The sequence below is a fragment of the Gorilla gorilla genome, chromosome 6 (genome assembly GCF_029281585.2).
Source record: "Gorilla gorilla gorilla isolate KB3781 chromosome 6, NHGRI_mGorGor1-v2.1_pri, whole genome shotgun sequence".
In the NCBI taxonomy this organism is placed as follows: Eukaryota; Metazoa; Chordata; class Mammalia; order Primates; family Hominidae; genus Gorilla; species Gorilla gorilla.
The window spans coordinates 10,569,081-10,590,363 of NC_073230.2; the positions used below are offsets into that span (position 1 = coordinate 10,569,081).

The 21,283-nt window shown below is 45.8% G+C and overlaps 1 long non-coding RNA gene across 1 annotated transcript in view; it reads right to left on the reverse strand.

Moving 5' to 3' along the window:
• Positions 1–2,053: 2,053 nt before the first annotated feature.
• LOC129523625 (uncharacterized) overlaps positions 2,054–21,283 on the reverse strand; it is a 42,627-nt gene continuing 23,397 nt past the window's right edge. Inside the window, exons 2-4 of the long non-coding RNA XR_008667163.2 lie at positions 16,338–16,412; positions 10,119–10,186; positions 2,054–2,575 (exon numbers count right to left, since the gene is read on the reverse strand). This is a non-coding gene — a long non-coding RNA (uncharacterized lncRNA). The remainder of the gene's footprint in view (positions 2,576–10,118; positions 10,187–16,337; positions 16,413–21,283) is intronic.

Sequence of the window (21,283 nt, forward strand, 5' to 3'; positions counted from 1 at the left end):
GAGACGACCAGGGTAGCAGCCCAGCAAAGATGTAGATTTGAGAGAGAGAGGAACTGCTGGGTGCTCTGGAGTCATTCCATAGGGTTGGAGGAGTGGGAAGAAGGAATCCCAGGGATTCAGGAGGATGCTTTGATGGGTCAGGCTAGGGAAATTGAGCAGCCTTTCTCAGCAGGGCAAAGGGGACTCACGGAGGCTTCAAAGCAGGGGAGGACTTGGTTGGATTTGCGTTTTACAAAGACTTTAGAAAGATGCCTCTTCCATTATTAACAAGCCACTCCATGCCAGCCTCTTGTGAATGGCCTGTCCAATGCATCAGCCCCCAGGTGCTCAGGCTCAAACTCAGGGTTCATCTTTCCGTCCTGTCTCCTCTCCCTCTGCAAGTGCAATTCAGGGAATTAGCAAGTCCTGAGACCTCACCTTAAAATTTCATCCCCATCCTGGTCTGCTTCTCCCCACCCCACACCAATGCCTTTTCAATTTCTGTGGCAGCCTCCTCCCTATCTACCTGCCTTCATGTGTCCGCCCTCCGCTCCTCCCACTGCAGCCCATGGGCCTCCTAACATGAACATCCATCCCTTTGCTCCTCTGCAGGAAGCCCCGCCCTGATATCCTGCTGCTCCCGGGATGAAGCCCAAGCCCCTTCTCTGGCCCCAGGGGCCTCTGTGGCCTGGCTTCTGCCCACCCCCTAAGCCACATTTTCCTGCCCACTCCACCCGACCTTCCCACTCTGGCCACAGGAGCCTCCATTTCTCCAGTGGCCATGCCCTTCCCTGCCCTCCTGACCTGGCACATCTGTTTGTTTTGTTTTTTGAGACAGAGTCTCACCCTGTTGCCCAGGCTGGAGTGCAATGGCATGATCTCAGCTCACTCCAACGTCTGCATCCCAGGTTCTAGCGATTCTTGTGTCTCAGCCTCCTGAGCAGCTGGGATTACAGGTGTGTGCCACCACGTCCAGGTTTTTTTTTTTTTGTTTTTTGTTTTTTGTTTTTCGTTTTTTTTTTTAGTAGAGACAGGGTTTTGTCATGTTGCCCAGACTGGTCTCAAACTCCTGAGCTCAAGCAATCTGCCCAACTCAGCCTCCCAAAGTACTAGGATTACAGGTGTGAGCCACCACACCCAGCCACTTTTTGTTTTTCTTTTGAAATGGAGTCTTACTCTGTCACCCAGGCTGGAGTGCAGTGGCAGGATCTTGGCTCACTGCAAACTATGATTCCTAGGCTCAAGTGATTCTCACGCTCAGCCTCCCGAAAATAACACCCACTTGACCACTCCCCCATCAAGATGCAGAGTCTAATTCTTTTCCCTTTTAACTTGGCTGGGTCTTAAGGACTTGTAAGCAATAGAATATGATGGAAGTGATGCCATGTGACTCCAAGGCTAGATCAACAGAGGTCATGCAGTGCCCACCTGGTTTCTTGGAATGCACACTCTCAGGACACCCATCTCAGTAGCCCCTGCTGGGCTGTCAGCCGCCATATTGTGAGGAAGCCCAAGCCACATGGAGGGGTCAGTCTTCAAGACTTTCCAGCCCAGGGGCCGGACATGAAGAGAGAAACCTCTCAATGATTCCAACCCTAGGCATTTAAGCCACCTCAAATCACCTCCCCATCTCCTTATGTTTGGGGGTGGTTTCTTACATACCAGTAGATAACTGTTAACAGCTGGCTATGAAATACCCATTCCCCACATTCCCTCTCCCTTGCTAAAAGGTTTTGTTTGAGGTGGCCGTGTTGTGCCTAGCTAAATACTGGCTCTCCCAACCTGTCTTGCAGCTGGGGTGGCCCTGGGACACAGTGGAAGTCTCTGAGAAAATGCTTTCTTTCCTGTGAAGAGGGAACAGTGCAGCTTGTACCCTCTGTCCCTCCCTTTTCTGCTTAGAATGAGAACACAGTGGCACAGTGGCTGGAGCTGCAGCCATCACTCTGTGATCTTGAGGGAAATGTGGGTTTCAAAGTTACCAAGTGGCTGATTCAACACAGGGAGCTATGACTCGACCTTTCTGGTTAGGTGAGAAAAATAACCCCCTTTTGGTTTGAGCCTCTGTAGCCAGGATTCTTGTTGATCAGTTCCACGTTTCTCACATATGCTACACTTGTATTCTCAGAAGCCATCTCCCCACCAGACCACAAGCTCTGTGAGATTAGGGACAGGGTCTGTTGTGTTCACCATCACGTGCCCTTACCCTGAGGCTGGTACATTGGACGTTTTCATGTATTTGTTGAATGCTATCAAATTCTATCAAATGCTATCAAAGGACACTGAAGGTTTTCTAGGTGGTTAGACACAGAGTCTCATAGACATTTCCAGCCTGACAATTTCATGGATGAGGAATCTCCAGGAGGAAGGGTTGGGTCAGGGTTTCTCAGTCTCATTCTGGCACCTGTTCCCAAGGTCGCCAAGGTCCCTGGAATCCTTACTTCTCTGTGCACTTGGACTGGGCTGAGATGGAGAAATCGCCTGCCGTTGGAAGCTTCCTCTGCGGCATTTCTTCCTCTGGTATTAACAAATGTTAATTGGAGGCAATGATCACTGGCCTTTCGTGTGCCCTTTAGGCTACCGTAATTTTGTGACTTCACTGCAAAAAAAAACCAACCTTGTAATTTTACTTGGCCTTACAGAAAAATCCTTAGAGGATGCATTCTAAGACAAGAGGAAGTCCAGACAATTTTTTTTTTTCTCTTTTGCTTGTGGGGTTGATTCTGCTTTGCATACAGATTTAGGTCGCACGTGTGAAATCGCGTACTTATTTTAAAATGGAATAAACATGCAGCCGGCTTTTATGGGCCATCTTCCCCCACTGCATTTCATTCTGACGTCCTTTGGTTACAAATGACCAGTCACATAGCTGGTCTAACACTCACACTCTTTCCTGTGAAGAGGGAACAGTGTGGCTTGCACCCTCTGTCCCTCCCTTTTCTGCTTAGAATGAGAACCCAGTGGCTGGGGCTGCAGCCATCACTCTGTGATCTTGAGGGCTTTTAGGGCTTGGTGTACTTGTGACTTTGTCATAGTCAGTAAAAAGCTACTCGTTTACTTTCCTTTGCCTGGTGGCCTCCAAGTTGTCTGTGTGCATTCTTGGGCACAGGTCGAACTACCTTTGGGAGGAACTTAGTTTATAGTTTGAAACAAAGATAATAATAGCCCTTTCCGAAAACAAACCCCCTTCCTGCCTGGGGATGAGAGGGCCTTTGCAGGACTAACAAATTAGCCACAAGATTAGAAATAAGGGTTTAGGAGTCACACAGGTGGAGGCTGCAAGATTCTAAGCCTCCCCAAATTGTTTTTGGGGATAATGTCACTATTGTAAAACCCAAGACCGGCGCTTGAGATCTTTTGCAGAGCCTGCACTTGATGGATCAGCTGGCACCACCCAGATCAATAGACTGGCTCATCTGGTCTTCTGGGCCCCACCCAGGAACTGACTCAGCGCAGGAAGACAGCTTCAACTCCCTATGACTTAATCTCCTTCCTGACCAGTCAGAACTCCTTATTCACCAGCCCCCTACCCACCAAATTATCCTTAGAAACTCCGATCCCTGAATTCTTGGGGAGACTGATTGAATAATAAAACTCTGGTCTCCCACACAGCTGGCTCTGTGTGAATTACTCTTTCTCTATTGCAATTCCCCTGTCTGGATAAACTGGCTCTGTCTAGGCAGCAGGCAAGGAGAATCTGTTGGGCACTTATAGCTTTGTGTCCTTGGGCTATGTTCTTAGTCTTCCTGTGACTCATTTTATCCACTGTACACAGGGATGTAACTGAATTGAGGATGAATTTTTTTTTCCTTTGAGGCAGAGTCTTGCTCTGTCACCAGGGCTGGAGGGCAGTGGTGTGATCTCAGCTCACTGCAACCTCCTTCTCCCAGGTTCAAGCGATTCTCCTGCCTCAGCCTCCTGAATAGCTGGGATTACAGGCATGTGCCACCATGCCCGGCTTATTTTTGTATTTTTAGTAGAGTCCGGGTTTCACCATGTTGGCCAGACTGGTCTTGAACTCCTGATCTCAGGTGATCCGCCCGTCTCGGCCTCCCAAAGTGCTGGGATAACAGGCATAAGCCACTGCGCCTGGCCAAGGATGAACTTTGTTAATGCGTGAAAGGCGCTGAGAACAACACCTGACATGCGTTATGTGAAAACAACAAATGCTGGGTGTCATTGCATCCATCTGAGCAGAGAGAGGGCTGTGTCTGGAGCCAGCCCAGGGAGGCAGGAGGCGTTCCCTGACATGACATCTCAACAGTGTCTTCCAGCCTTGATTTCTCCACTTGTAAAATGAAAGAGATCATATACTAGTTCGGGAAACCTTTGGCAATCTCAGATGAAATGTGTGATGAGGATGCAGAGTGTTATTGTAATTACACGATTACAATCTCTGCAGAGCCGGGAGGCAGGAGGCTGGCAGGATACCACTGCCTACACACATACCTGAGGAGTTTTCTGTGTGTCTGTGAGGTTTCTATTGAAAACAAGATTCACAAAGGGAAAATCACCACCAGTCCTGGCCCTGCATAAAAGATAACAAGGAGAAGATAGAGCTTGAAATACCAGGGAGGTGAGACAAAGAGTCAGTTAATAAATCCATCGAAAGCCCGTCCCCAAACACTGAAGCCAAATTTCACCTTGGAACACTTTGCATAACAAGCAATTTAAGGTAAGGCGGACCCCCGAGAGCTACAGAACGTTTAAATGATGGGCAAATATTTCTGTTTGGTTGTTAGGAGAAATGACTTTTTGAACTCCAGTCTTTGAGTAAAACATGTTTGACCAGCTATAAACAGATTCAAACTATTTGCTTTTGCGGGGCTCCCATTTCATTTTCATGAGGTTAGAGAGTGGCAGGAGGTCACTTAGTGAGACAACAGGTTGTAAAAGTTGAAGCTGGTAGCTACGGTACTGAATTGACTGAAAAATACACCACAACCCACACTGCTTTTGAGCCCATTCCGTTGGATGAGAGGACTTGCAATAGGAGTGCTGGCTTCCATCCCTGTCTGCAGGGAAATGTTGGCACCAGAGATGAACAGTGGGCCGTTGTGAATAGAGAATTGCAATTTTTTAAAGAGATAAGATCTTGCTCTGTTACTCAGGCATTTGAAAATGCTCCTCAAAAGACTCCACGAAGATAAGCCACAGAGGCTGTCATCCCAGAACTTTGGGAGGCCAAGGCCGGAGGATGGCTTGTGCTCAGGAGTTCGAGACCAGCCCGGGCAACATAGTGAAACCCCATCTCTACAAAAAATAAAAAAATTATCTGGGCATGGTGGCACATGCCTGTAGTCCCAGCTACTCTGAAGGCTGAGGTAGAAGGATCGCTTGAGCTCAGGAGTTTGAGACTAGCCTGTGCAACAGAGTGAGACCCCATCTCTACAAAAAATACAAAAATTAGCTGCGTGTGGTGGCACATGCCTGTAGTCCCAGCTACTCCAAAGGTTGCGGTGGGAGGATCGCTTGAGCTCAGGTGGTTGCAGCTACAGTGAGCTGTGATCACACCACTGCACTCCAGCCTAGGGGACAGAGTGAGAACCTGTTTCAAAAAAATTAAAATAAGCCACAGAATGGAAAGAATATTGGCAGCACATGTATCTGATAAAGGACTTGTGCAGAATATGTAGAGAACTCCTACAAATTAACCCTGAAGAGAACAACTCCTAAAAAATGAACAGAAGATTTGATCAGGCCCCCTCACAGAACATCTAAGAATGGCCAATGAATACATAAAAGATTCCCAGCCGGGCATGGTGGCTCACACCTGTAGTCCCAGCACTTTGGGAGGCCAAGGTGGGTGGATCATGAAGTCAGGAGAGTGAGACCATCCTAACACGGTGAAACCTCATCTCTACTAAAAATACAAAAATTAGCCAGGCGTGGTGGTGGGCGCCTGTAATCCCAGCTACTTGGGAGGCTGAGGCAGGAGAATCGCTTGAACCTGGGAGGCAGAGGTTAAAGTGAGCCAAGATCATGCCTTTGCACTCCAGCCTGGTGAAAGAGCAAGACTCTGTCTCAAAAAAAAAAAAAAAAAAAAAGATTCCCAATGTCTTGAGTCATCAAGGAAATGAATGTGATCACCATGGTAGACACAGTGGCTAAATTTTAAAAGATCGACAGTCCCAAATGCTGGCAAAGATGTGGGGAACATGGACGGCTCCATGCTGCTGTTTGGAACATGGAATGGCACCTTCTCTCTGGAGTGCTGCTGATTACAAAGTGAAACACGTACCTACCCTATGACTCGGCAATTCCCCTTTGGTGTTTACACAAGAGAAATGAAAACGTACGTTCATAAAATGACATGCACTAGGATGTGGATAGCAGCCTTGTTCAGAAGAACCCCAGACTGAAAAGAGCCCAAATGGATATCATGCATCTGGGTCCATCCTGGTATGTTTATGCAGTGGAATACTATGCAGCAATAAAAAAGAACCACTGATACGAGTAATGATGTGGATGGTTCTTAAAAACTATACTGAGACTGGGCACGATGACTCATGCCTGTAATCCCAGCACTTTGGGAGGCTGAGGGAGCAGATCACATGAACCTAGGAGTTCAAGACCAGCCTGGGCAACATAGTAAAACCTCATCTCTACAAAAAAATACAAAAATTAACCAGGCATTGTGGTGCATGCCTGTAATCCCAGCTACTTGGGAGGCTGAGGCAGGAGGATCTCTTGAGCCCAGGAAGTTGAGGCTGCAGTGAGCTGTGATTGTACCACTGCACTCCAGCCTGGGTGACAAAGCAAGACCTTGTCTCAAAGCAACCAAACAAAAAACTATACTGAACAAACAAAGCAGGAGACAAGAGTATAGGCTGCATAAACCCATTTATGTGAAGCCCAGAACAAACAAAGCAATCGGTAATGATAGAAAGTGGTCACCTGGGGAGAGGAAGGAAATTGACGGAAAAAGGGGAGAGAGAACTTTCTGGGCTGATGGTGGCATCTAATCTTTGCTATCTGATATGGTGGCCACTAACCTCATAAAATGTGACTTGAATTGTGGCTGGTATGACTGAGAGACTAAATTTTTAATTTTATTTAATTTTTCCTTAGAGGCAGGGCCTTGTGCTGTCATACAGGCTGGAGTGCAGTGGCATGATCACAGCTCACTGCAGCCTGGAACTCCTGGGCTCAAGCAATCCTCCTGCCTCAGCCTCTGGAGAAGCTGGGACTATAGGTGTGCATCACCATGCCCAGCTCATTTTAAATTTTTTTGTAGAGAAGAGGTCTCATTGTGGTGTTCAGGCTGGTCTTGAACTCCTGGCCTCAATCAGCCCTCCTACCTCAGCCTCCCAAAGTGCTAGGATTACAGGCACTAGCCACAGCACTAACTGTTAAAAATTAGCCTCCAAATTGAGATGTGCTGTAAGTATAAAACACGCACAAAGTTTCAAAGACTTGTTACTGAAAAAAGAACAATTTCTTATTATCATTTTGTATTAAAATCATGTTTTAAATACACTGGGTTAAAAATATAGTATTAAAGTAATTTTCACTTGTTTGTTTTACTTTTCCAAATGTGGCTCCTAGAAACTTTAAAATTACATGTAAGGCTCTTGCTCCATTGCTATCAGACAGAGTTGGTCTGTGTTTTGTTTGGGTGGTGGCTACCTGGGAGTATGTAATTATCAAAACTCGCTGAACGGAATGCCTAAAATCCGCACATTTTGTAGTGTGTTAATTATAGTTCAATTAGAAAATGACACACACATGACCCCTGCTTGACTCAGGCACGGTAATAGAAATTGGGAGGCAGAAGGGCAATGACTGGGAGGGAGAATGAGAGGCGCTGGAATGTTCTATTCCTTTCCAGGAGTTTAACTCTAAAATTGAACCTGGCTTTATGATACGTTCAAGGAGTGGGAGTCTCTTGAATTTAAGAGACAAATTTAGGCAGAACAACTGGCTAATTAGTGTGCTGCCCTGGGAGCCACTGTGTTTTACAAGTGAGAAGGTTCCACAGCCCCAGGACTGATTTCTCTAAGCCCTAATCTCCCCGAGGGCCTGGACTTGCCCTACTGGAGAGGGCTCGGCTGATTCCTCCCCTGAAGCAGCTCACACACTACACTGTCTCCCCTTCCCTCAGACCTTGTCCTCAAAGAAAAACCCCAGTGCCAACCTGCTTAGGCTCAAGCGCATTTTCAGGGGAGCAGAATCTTTTGACCCAGAAGAGACCTTTCCATCTGCTACAGGCAGGCCAGGAGCCTGGTGGCATGAGGGATGTTGACTTCCTGAACCCAGGTGGCAACGTGGCAAAGGGTGGGGTTAACCACTCCATCTATCTGCCCTGACCAGGGTGACCACAGCTTCGGGCTGGTTCAGGCAGGAAGCACAGATGCATGCTAAGAGTTTCCACTGTGGGTATGGAGGGGCAGGAAGTCAGGAGTAGTGGGCGAGGAGTGGGAGAGGACCCTGAAAACAGGGTTGGATGGATGGTCGTGCGAGGAATTGTGGTCAACATCAGCTCCATCCCCATCCGATTCTATCCTTTGTTGGGGGGCGGGGGGGGTCAGACGTGCAGACACAGCTTGGCAGCAGGTGCAGAGAATGACCAAAAAGCAAACACAATGGAAGTGAAGGTCATGAGCTTTGGACCTTCCAGATGTGGGTTCAAGTCATGGCTCTGGTGCTAGCAATGCAAACTTGTACATGTTACTTAATTTGCCTAAATCTCAGTTTCCTCTCCTGTAGAATAAAGACAATAGTAGCTGCTATAAAGGACGAGTTGGAAGTTATGTTAAATGGGGTGATGTCAGCTGAGTGTTTGGTAAAGGGTATCATTGGTTCTGGGTGGTGGCTCTATTCTAATAGGGCCCTAGCCAATGACTTTTGAGACAAAGGAGAGAATGAAGCCCCCATGGAGTGGGTCAGGGCCACAGCCAAGGACGGTAAGGCTCACAGCAGTGCTCCCATTCCAGCAGAAAGCCAGAGGGCTAATCAGAAAATGGGTGGGCTGCTCATCTATGTTTTATGTCTTAGGCTGTGTTCTCTAGAAGCAGATATTTGGGGAAGAATTTATGTGAAAGTGAAAATCCCCTGGTAGAAATTGCTCTTAGGAAAAACTAATTGGAAAGTAGGGAAGCAGGACCAGGAAGAGAAGGTGGCCAAGGGAGGGCACAATATCAAGCAAAGTCTCACAGAGAACCACAGTAGCCACCCCAAGATGGCACCCAAGGATGCTCCCCTCATGGTATTTCTGCCTTTGCATATCCCTGCTCCCACTTCAAATACGATGGACCTGTTTAACAACAGGGATTGTGAAACAGATGGAGTGCGGCTTCCAAGGCTAGATCACAAAAGACTGCAGTGTCTCCCTTGCTCTCTTGGTTCACTCACTCTGGACGAAGCCAGCCACCATGTTGTGAGGATGCTCAAGTAGTCTGTGGAAAGGCTGATGTGGTGAGGAACTGAGGCCTCTTGCCAACAACCACTCCAACTTGCTGGCCTTGTGAGGGAGCCTTCTTGGAAGCAGATCCCCCTGTCTCAGTTGAGTCTTCAGGTGATGCAGCCCAGCTGGCATCTTGACTGCAACCTCATGAGAGACATAAGCCAGAATCACCCAGCTAAGCCACCCATGAATTCCTGACCCACAAAAACTGTGCTTTGGATTGAATATGTCCCCAAAGTCCATGTGTTGGAAACTTATTCCTCAATGCAACAATGTTGAGAGGTAGGACCTCTAAGAGGTTATTATGTCATGAGGGCTCTGCCTTCACAAATTAATGTTATTATCATGAAGTGGGGTTTTTATGAAAGCAATTTCACCTCCCTCTCCCCCCTCTCTCATCCTTTTTTGCCATGTGATGCCTTCTGCCATGTTATGGTGCAGCAAGAAAGTCCTCATCAGATGCAGACCTTTGATCGTGGACTTCCCAGCCTCTAGAACCATGAGCCAATAGATTTCTGTTCTTTATAAATTTTCAAGTCTCAGGTATTCTGCAGAAGCAGCACAAAATTGATTAAGGCACCCTCTTAGTGGCATTAATGCCCAAAGCATATGCATACATTTCCAGAGGTCAGAGCCCCCTAGAACTTTGGTGCTTAGAAACAGGAATGGATTTCTGAATTCAGAGTTAACACGCTGCCTCATATCACACACTTGCAGCTTCCTTTATGTAACGTACCTTATTGATTTCTATTTAATAATGACTGATGCAGCTCTTGGGCCATTTCTCTGATGAATCCAAGCTGTCTGTCAAATAGGAGAGATAGGGCAGGAGTGAAGCATTATTATTCCAAAGCACAGTCATTAGATTAATAGTAAGCTCCAGCAACACCATTAACGTGGGGGAGAATCGATGAAATAACAGAGGCAAGGCTGACTCCAGATAAGATGACTGCTTCTCTAGCATGTGTCCTATTTATAGATCATATGTGTTCACTCTACCTTTGGCTCTTTCTTCCATCGAGGGCTCCCAAGTGAGCTGATTATAATCTTTAAGACTACATGTCAGCAGCATAAACCACCATCACCATCACTCCTTATCCTTGACCCATCGTCTTCCACCTGCCCACCAGGAAAATTAGACAACACTCTGTTGCTTTGTTTTGGAACAAAGACTTTTTTCACAACTTTCCCAAAAGAAATTTTTGTCTCACCATGATCAATCTTTTCCTAGAATTTGGGAAAATAAAAACTTTAAGGCCATAAATAGTAAACTTTGAAAATCATTTCCCCAAATGGATTTCCCTGTGCCCTTCTGCTCACAAACAGTTAGCTCTCCCAATTCATAGCTTGTCAGCAAAGTGACTTTATTTTAATGTCTTTAGTTTTTATCTTCTCGATTTATTATTCAGAATAGGTGGAGGGAAGGGGGGAGAAGACCCTTTCTCTGGAAGGTACTCCTTTCTGAATCTAAGGAAATGATTCTCTAGTTCTGTACTACAGAGTTGAGTGAGACTAAAGCTGGTGGTGTTAGGAAGGTGGGCAAGGTCGTCACTGACAGCTCTCTTAAGAATCTTAAGCATGTATGAAGGGATGGACAAAGAAAGAAGACCAGTGGATGAAACGTAGAGTCTCAGTGCCATGTGAAAAGTGGCCAGCCTTGAGAGATCCCTTTTAGCCATCACATCCATCCCTGCAACCTGGACAGCACCTCCTCCACTCAGGACCTCCTCCACCTCCTCCACTCTGAGATCCACCCCCTGTCCACGGCTCATTCTGAACCACAGGCTTCTTCCACGCCTCACTCTGCCTGCCATCTTGGCTTGAACCCTCCCAGCCTCTGAGCTCATTGATCATACATTGATTATTTTTCTGTGTCTAGCCTCATCTTGCTCTTTGGACTTGATGCTTTGATAGGATTCCAGTTTTTATCTTGAGCTATTATTGACTTAGTTCAACTTCCCTCTTGGTTCATCTAAGCCACAGCACATTTCCTCTGCCCTCAGTGTCTGCCCCTACCCTAAGAAGAGTCATCTTGCCTTTCCCTTGCACCACAAATAGGACCTTAATAGAGAGATATGGGACCTGGAGAGAGACATCTAGAGTCAAGTCAGAACAGATTAGAGCAACCTGTGGCCCAAGCTGGCATCTCTTTCTCTTGGATGTTCTCTGTGTACCGCTGTCCCTCGATAACTTTACACGTGTGAAGGTAACATTTAAGAAAATAATTTTCCCCCACATCCTGCTCTGTGCATTGCCAATGGTTTCTAATCAGATGGCTTGAGGTCTCCCCTCCACCCCCAATTTTCCTTTATGTTTCAGATTAGAACTATGGACTTTCTACTGATGGCCTATTAAAATGTATCTTTTGATTAAAATCATACAGCTCATCACCAAACATGCCAAGCTATGATAATACATGAAGGGTAAAACTTGGGCACATAACTCATAAATTCTAAATGATGATGACTCCATTCTTCTCTCCCTTTGAAAATTTAAGATCAAAATCCTGTAAAAGTGGAAATAATCTGAATGCTCAACAACAGGGATGGGTAAAGAAATGGACTCGCCCTAGTAAACAATTAATGATCGAGTTTGCAAAGACCACTTGGTGACTGCTGTGTGAAAAAGATGGGATACGAAGACCTGTCTTCCATGTAAGCCCCATTCTGCAGTGGCCTGCAGCCTCACCTGGGGCACTGGCTTGCAGGTCTGGGACCATCTCTATCTTCCTTCCAAGTCTTGCTGGGGAGGGCAGGCCAAGTCAGTTGTGAGAGTGCAGTCTCGATGATGTTAGAAGCATAGGGTCCTTAGCAGGACGTCAACTAAGGTTGCAGTGAAGGGCTGCAATTTTAAGCCAGGTGCAAGGTGGAAAAAACCTGTGGTGCTAGTGGGTGGGAGAGAGTTGGTGGTGAGGAGGGGAGTGGGGCAGGGGAGGATAAGAGGAGAGTGGGGAACCACAGGGATGGAGTTGGGGAGGACTGGTCGTCCACAACCTGAACTAGCAATGGCAAGTCTCCTCAGGAGATGGTGTTCAAGCCTTATCTTTACTCTTTGGAGCCTATCTTGATTGTTTTTTAAATGTGATTTTTACAGAGGCACAGAATGAATAGAATCTGTGTCATGCTGACAGTTCACGGGGCTGAGTTCCTGTCTGTTCCATTTCGTGTCCTGCTGTGTCCTAAGCAGGAACACACATCCACCCCACAGAGACTGGGGAGTGACCACGGAATGGGAGGTGGGGTGTTTGTGGCAGGCCATAGCTCCCTGGGCTGAGGTTCACTGGATTAAATCAAATAAACAACAAATAGCTTTTCTTAGTATAAATATTTGTACTGACTGTTTCTGGCAACCATACCTGGACCCTTCATTTATCAGAAGAAAAGATTAGGTTAGAATTTACCACTTTCATGGAAGGAGGGGGAGAGGGGAGAGGGGAGATGAGAAAGGGGAGGGGAAAGAGGAAAGAGAAAGGAGAGAGAGGAGGGAGGGAGAGAAAGGAGAGAGAGGAGGGAGGGAGAGAAAGAGGAGAGGGAGGGAGGGAGAGAGGGGGATGTTGAGAGATAAAGAGAGGGGGATGTTGAGAGATAAAGAGAGGGAGGGAGACAGAGAGAGGGAGAGGGAAGAAGGAGGGGGAGAAGAGAGGGAAGAAAGGGGCAGAGAAGAGAGAGAAAGATGGAGGGGGAGAGGAGAGAGAAAGAGGGAGGGGGAGAGGAGAGAGAAAGAGGGAGGGAGAGAGAGGAAAGCAGGGAGGAAGGGAAAGGGAGAGGTTAAAAGAGAGATTGAGAGAGGAGAGACTTCCTAGCACTTCTCTCCTCCGAGCGCAGAGCCCTGTTAGAACAGCCTGTCTCCTTTCATGAAGCTTCTCTGCCACCTTCTCTCCCACCCTCCTGCATTTGTCCCTTTTGGAGACAGCACTGGAATTTACCTGGAATGAGCCTTCTCTCTGCTCCCCTTGCACATGGGCTGGCTGCCAGCAGCTTTCTCCACCAGCCTCCGACAGAAACCCTGCAGAGCTTCCATTCTGCGTTCAGCCACCATCGCCTCCCACCCAGTGGTTTCTAAACAATCTCTGAGCAAGATTTTGGTTTTATCAGCCTATTAACTTCTTCCTTTTTCATTTTGGGGAAGGGGTCCACCAACATTCATCTTGTGCTGAACAGGAGCTGTTTTCTGCTCAGCTCTTGTTCTTGGGTGACCTGGCATGGAGGGATATCTCCAGACCTTGGGGAGTCGTCAAATAAGCCTGGATCTGAGAACTGAGGGATGCTAGGGGTGACATCCACACTCAGGAGGGGTGAGGCAAATGCCCCCTTTGTTGTGTTCTCATGAATCTGTTTCTTCCAAAGATTTTGTTTACTAAGTTGCATTTATTAAGAAATAATGCTTGTTTTGAAGAATATTATTATTATTTTTGAGACAGGGTATTGCTCCATTGCCCAGGCTGGAGTACAGTGGTGCAATCATGGTTCACTGTAGCCTTGACCTCCTGGGCTCAAGCAATCCTCCTGTCTCAGCCTCCTGAGTAGGTAAGACCACAGGTATATACACCACCATGCCTAGCTAATTAATTTTTTTTTTTTTTGGTAGAGATAGGGTCTTGCTATGTTGCCAAGGCTGGTCTCAAATTCCTGGGCTCAAGCGATCCACCTGCCTCAGCACCCCCAAAGTGATGGTATTACAGGCATGGGCTACTGCACCCAACCAAAATTATTGTTATTAATCAAATATGTACATCAGGCAATCGGCTTTTCTACTAGCCAGAGCTAAGCAGTGTTTTCCATGAAGCGGATCTGATTCCAGTTGAAGGAATCTAATTAGGCTCTGTATTCTAATTAGGCTGAGTGGCATCAAGCTCTGTAAAACACAGGGGCTTCCATTAGACTTTTGGAAATACAGAGTTAAGACTAAAAGTCCCATTGCTGTCTGTATGGATGCTGGGGTGGAGCCCAGCTTGGGATAGAAGATGTTAGTGACTCTGGAAGACAGAACTCCAGAAGAAAGGCTTAAAAGCCAGAGTTATTTTGCGGTTGAGGACTTGAAACCTCCACCAGTAAGCACACTATTTTGGTACAACTGAGTGATTAAGTTCTAAGGTTTAACATCCAACTTACTGGGTGCAAATCTCAGGCTTGCCCCTTATTAGTTATGTACCCGTGACCTCCCTGAACCTCAGTCTTCCCCTCTGTAAAATGAGGCTGATAATACTGCAACTTGAACCAGCTGGGGTGCATGCGGATGCAAAGAACATAAACACTGACGCAAACAGAGACAGCACCTTGTACATTTCCATTTCTAGGCAGTATTGGCTTCATCATCACATCAAATTATTATTATTATTTGAGACAGAGTCTTGCTCTGTCACCCAGGCTGGAGTGCAGTGGCGTGATCTCAGCTCACTGCAACCTCCACCTCCTGGGTTCAAGCAATTCTCCTGCCTCAACCTCCCGAGTAGCTTGGAGTACAGGCGCCCGCCACCACGCCCAGCTAATTTTTGTTTTTTTTAGTACAGACAGGGTTTTACTGTGTTGGCCAGGCTGGTCTGAGACTCCTGACCTCATGATCTGCCCGCCTTGGCCTCCCCAAGTGCTGGGATTACAACTGTGAGCCACCGTGCCTGGCTGACATCAAATTATAATGTGGTGGTCAACCAGAACTGAAGTGAGAAGGCAAGCATGTGTCACTTCTGGAAACCCACAAAGATGATTAAAAAAACCTCCTTTCCTAGAAGCTTCCATTAAAACCCTCGTCAGGGCTCATTGGTCTATTTTGCAAAGCTCATGTGGTCATCTCTGAATCCATCACAGTCTAGGGGATGAGACTACATTGGTCAGATTAGGCCTGAGCTATCTACCCCATCTCTAGAGCCAGAGGTGCAGTTAGCTCCAAAGAATGTGCCTGAATGAGGGTTGGGAGACTCACAAAGATTTAGGAAGATAATACTGCAAAGCACTAGACACACAGGGAGCACTCCATAAGTGTGAGCTAATTACTGGCCATTATTGTCATCCTGGTGAAATCTGGTTAATCAAGAGTCTTATTCTACTGAAAATGTTTATGTCCATATGCCTCCATCATCCTCACCATCATGATCACCATCATTATCATCATCCTCACCATCCTCTTCATCATCATCTTCATCGTCAGGATCACCACCATCATCACCATCATCTTCATCACCATCCCCTCTTCATCATCATGTTCATCATCATCCTCACCATCATCTTCACTATCATCACCTTCATCACCATCCTCTTCACCATCACCATCAAGATCACCATCACCATCACCACTATGTTCATCATCCTCACCATCATCTTTATCATTACCATCATCTTCATCATCACCACCCTCTTCACCATCATCCTCACCATTATGATCACCATGATCATCATCATCAACCTCAGCATCATCTTCACCATTCTCTTCATCATCATCCTCATTATCATAATCACCATCATCATATCACTATCATCTTTATCATCATAACCATCATCTTCACCATCATGATCATCATTATCATCGTCATCTTCACTGGCACCATCGTTGGCCAAGTGCCCACTGTGTGATGCTGGCACCATTTCAGACACATTGCAAACCTATATCTAATCCATGGGACAACTTGTGAAACAGGATATCACTAGTTGCCTACCTCCAGTGCATTCTCCCCCTTGTTCCTTACGATATAAAATCATGAGATTTCGTTTAATGTGGCATGATACCAAAGATCTAAAACCTACACTAATAAAAACAAACAAAACCCACTCCTCCAGTTGGGCATGATGATGCAAAATTGTGAAACAGTTAGAAATAGATGTAAAATATCCTATGCAATGAATAGACAAAGAAAAAAAAACCCATACGGTACCAGCTTCCTTTGCAGTTATGTGTGGTCATGTGACATAATCTAGCCAATGAGATAAGAGAAGTCTGCCAAAGACTTCTGAGAAAATCTCACCTCTCTGCTGCAGGCACCATCCGTTCCTCAGTGCTACTTTCCTTTTCTTCCTGCTCGCAACACGGGCCCTCAAAGCTGTGGAAGAGAAACTCTCTCATCATCATGAAGGAGAAAGACACCCACTAAGAAGGACAAAAAGGGGAAGTTTGGGACATTGAGGCTATCGTGGACCAATTCACCAGCCCTGGGATGCATCCTCCAGCACCTCATTACGTGTTGAGGGGAAGAAAGGCACCCTCTTTGCTGAAGTCACTGAAGTTGGGTTTCTGCTGCAGACAAGTGAATACAGCTTCTAAAAGGAGATTGCTGGACAAAATGAGCCCTGTCATAGATGAAGAAACCAATGCACAGAGAGGGAAAGCATTTACTCCAAGTATGAAATTCAGGCTCCCAAACCAATGCTCCCACCTTAAAAAGCAGGGAAATTCTGACACAGGCTGCCAAATGGATGGATCTTGAGAACATCCATCTTGAGATGGTGCAAAGTGAAACAAGCCAGTCAGAAAAGGACATATAACGTATGATTCCACTTACGTGAGGGACTTGGAGTTGTCATATTCATAGAGACAGAAAGTGGAATGGTGGTTACCAGGAGCGGGTGGAGGGAGACCAGGAGTGAGTGGCTAATGGGTGCAGAATTTCAGTCTGAGAATATGAGAAAGTTCTGGAGATGGATGGTAGTGATGGTTGCAGAACACTGTGAATGTACTTAGTGCCTCTGAACTGTGCCCTTAGAAATGGCTAAGATTGTAAGGTTTTTGTTATACGTATTTTACTGCAATAAAAACATATGATGTGGGAAAACTTTACTAAAAACAAAACAAGGGGCGGAGCCAAGATGGCCCAATAGGAACAGCTCCGGTCTACAGCTCCCAGCGTGAGCGACGCAGAAGACGGGTGACTTCTGCATTTCCATCTGAGGTACTAGATTCATCTCACTAGGGAGTGCCAGACAGTGGGCGCAGGACAGTGGGTGCAGTGCACCGTGCGCAAGCTGAAGCAGGGTGAGGCATTGCCTCACTTGGGAAGTGCAAGGGGTCACGGAGTTCCCTTTCCTAGTCAAAGAAAGGGGTGACAGATGGCACCTGGAAAATCGGGTCACTCCCACCCTAATACTGCACTTTTCCGACGGGCTTAAAAAATGGCGCACCAGGAGATTATATCCCGCACATGGCTCGGAGGGTCCTACACCCACGGAGTCTGGCTGATTGCTAGCAAAGCAGTCTGAGATCAAACTGCAAGGTGGCAGCAAGGCTGGGGGAGGGGCGCCCGCCATTGCCCAGGCTTGCTTAGGTAAACAAAGCAGGCGGGAAGCTCAAACTGGGTGGAGCCCACCACAGCTCAAGGAGGCCTGCCTGCCTCTGTAGGCTCCACCTCTGGGGGCAGGGCACAGACAAACAAAAAGACAGCAGTAACCTCTGCAGACTTAAATGTCCCTGTCTGACAGCTTTGAAGAGAGTAGTGGTTCCCCCAGCACACAGCTGGAGATCTGAGAACGGGCACACTGCCTCCTCAAGTGGGTCCCTGACCCCTAACCCCCGAGCAGCCTAACTGGGAGGCACCCCCCAGGAGGGGCAGACTGACACCTCACATGGCCGGGTACTCCTCTGAGACAAAACTTCTAGAGGAACGATCAGGCAGCAGCATTCGTGGTTCACCAATATCCGCTGTTCTGCAGCCACCGCTGCTGGTACCCAGGCAAACAGGGTCTGGAGTGGACCTCTAGCAAACTCCAACAGACCTGCAGCTGAGTGTCCTGTCTGTTAGAAGGAAAACTAACAAACAGAAAGGACATCCACACCAAAAACCCATCTGTACATCACCATCATCAAAGACCAAAAGACTACAAAGATGGGGAAAAAACAGAGCAGAAAAACTGGAAACTCTAAAAAGCAGAGCACCTCTCCTCCTCCAAAGGAACGCAGCTCCTCACCAGCAATGGAACAAAGCTGGATGGAGAATGACTTTGACGAGTTGAGAGAAGCAGGCTTCAGACGATCAAACTACTCTGAGCTAAAGGAGGAAATTCAAACCAAAGGCAAAGAAGTTGAAAACTTTGAAAAAAATTTAGATGAATGTATAACTAGAATAACCAATACAGAGAAGTGCTTAAAGGAGCTGATGGAGCTGAAAGCCAAGCTCAAGAACTACGTGAAGAATGCAGAAGCCTCAGGAGCTGATGCGATCAACTGGAAGAAAGAGTATCAGTGATGGAAGATGAAATGAATGAAATGAAGTGAGAAGGGAAGTTTAGAGAAAAAAGAATAAAAAGAAACGAACAAAGCCTCCAAGAAATATGGGACTATGTGAAAAGACCAAATCTACATCTGATTGGTGTACCTGAAAGTGACAGGGAGAATGGAACCAAGTTGGAAAACACTCTGCAGGATATTATCAAGGAGAATTTCCCCAATCTAGCAAGGCAGGCCAACATTCAGATTCAGGAAATACAGAGAACACCACAAAGATACTCCTTGAGAAGAGCAACTCCAAGACACATAATTGTCAGATTCACCAAAGTTGAAATGAAGGAAAAAATATTAAGGGCAGCCAGAGAGAAAGGTCGGGTTACCCACAAAGGGAAGCCCATCAGACTAACAGCTGATCTCTTGGCAGAAACTACAAGCCAGAAGAGAGTGGGGGCCAATATTCAACATTCTTAAAGAAAAGAATTTTCAACCCAGAATTTCATATCCAGCCAAACTAAGCTTCATAAGTGAAGGAGAAATAAAATACTTTACAGACAAGCAAATGCTGAGAGATTTTGTCACCACCAGCCCTGCCCTAAAAGAGCTCCTGAAGGAAGGACTAAACATGGAAAGGAACAACCGGTACCAGCCACTGCAAAATCATGCCAAATCGTAAAGACCATCGAGGCTAGGAAGAAACTGCATCAACTAACAAGCAAAATAACCAGCTAACATCATAATGACAGGATCAAATTCACACATAACAATATTAACTTTAAATGTAAATGGACTAAATGCTCCAATTAAAAGACACAGACTGGCAAGTTGGATAAAGAGTCAAGACCCATCAGTGTGCTGTATTCAGGAAACCCATCTCACATGCAGAGACACACATAGGCTCAAAATAAAAGGATGGAGGAAGATCTACCAAGCAAATGGAAAACAAAAAAGGCAGGGGTTGCAATCCTAGTCTCTGATAAAACAGACTTTAAACCAACAAAGATCAAAAGAGACAAAGAAGGCCATTACATAATGGTAAAGGGATCAATTCAACAAGAAGAGCTAACTATCCTAAATATATATGCACCCAATACAGGAGCACCAAGATTCATAAAGCAAGTCCTGAGTGACCTACAAAGAGATTTAGACTCCGACACAATAATAATGGGAGACTTTTACACCCTACTGTCAACATTAGACAGATCAATGAGACAGAAAAGTTAACAAGGATACCCAGGAATTGAACTCAGCTCTGCACCAAGCGGACCTAATAGACATCTACAGAACTCTCCACCCCAAATCAACAGAATATACATTCTTTTCAGCACCACACCATACCTATTCCAAAATTGACCACATAGTTGGAAGTAAAGCTCTCCTCAGCAAATGTAAAAGATCAGACAGTATAACAAACTGTCTCTCAGACCACAGTGCAATCAAACTAGAACTCAGGATTAAGAAACGCACTGAAAACTGCTCAACTACGTGGAAACTGAATAACCTGCTCCTGAATGACTACTGGGTACATAATGAAATGAAGGGAGAAATAAAGATGTTCTTTGAAACCAATGAGAACAAAGACACAACATACCAGAATCTCTGGGACACATTCAAAGCAGTGTGTAGAGGGAAATTTATAGCACTAAATGCCCACAAGAGAAAGCAGGAAAGATCCAAAATTGACACCCTAATATCACAATTAAAAGAACTAGAAAAGCAAGAGCAAACACATTCAGAAGCTAGCAGAAGGCAAGAAATAACTAAAATCAGAGCAGAACTGAGGGAAATAGAGACACAAAAAACCCTTCAAAAAATTAATGAATCCAGGAGCTGGTTTTTTGAAAGGATCAACAAAATTGATAGACCACTGTCAAGACTAATAAAAAAGAAAAGAGAGAAGAATCAAACAGACGCAATAAAAAATGATAAAGGGGATATCACCACCAATCCCACAGAAATACAAACTACCATCAGAGAATACTACAAACACCTCTATGCAAATAAACTAGAAAATCTAGAAGAAATGGATAAATTCCTCGACACATACACTCTCCCAAGACTAAACCAGGAAGAAGTTGAATCTCTGAATAGACCAATAACAGGAGCTGAAATTGTGGCAATAATCAATAGCTTACCAACCAAAAAGAGTCCAGGAGCAGATGGATTCACAGCCAAATTCTACCAGAGGTACAAGGAGGAACTGGTACCAAGCCTTCTGAAACTATTGCAATCAATAGAAAAAAAGGGAATCCTCCCTAACTCATTTTATGAGGCCAGCATCATCCTGATACCAAAGCTGAGCAGAGACACAACCAAAAAGGAGAATTTTAGACCAATATCCTTGATGAACATTGATGCAAAAATCCTCAATAAAATACTGGCAAACCGAATCCAGCAGCACATCAAAAAGCTTATCCACCATGATGAAGTGGGCTTCATCCCTGGGATGCAAGGCTGGTTCAATATACACAAATCAATAAAAGTAATCCAGCATTTAAACAGAACCAAAGACAAAAACCACATGATTATCTCAATAGATGCAGAAAAGGCCTTTGACAAAATTCAACAACCCTTCATGCTAAAAACTCTCAATAAATTAGGTATTGATGGGACGTATCTCAAAATAATAAGAGCTATCTATGACAAACCCACAGCCAATATCATACTGAACGGGCAAAAACTGGAAGCATTCCCTTTGAAAACTGGCACAAGACAGGGATGCCCTCTCGCACCACTCCTATTCTACATAGTGTTGGA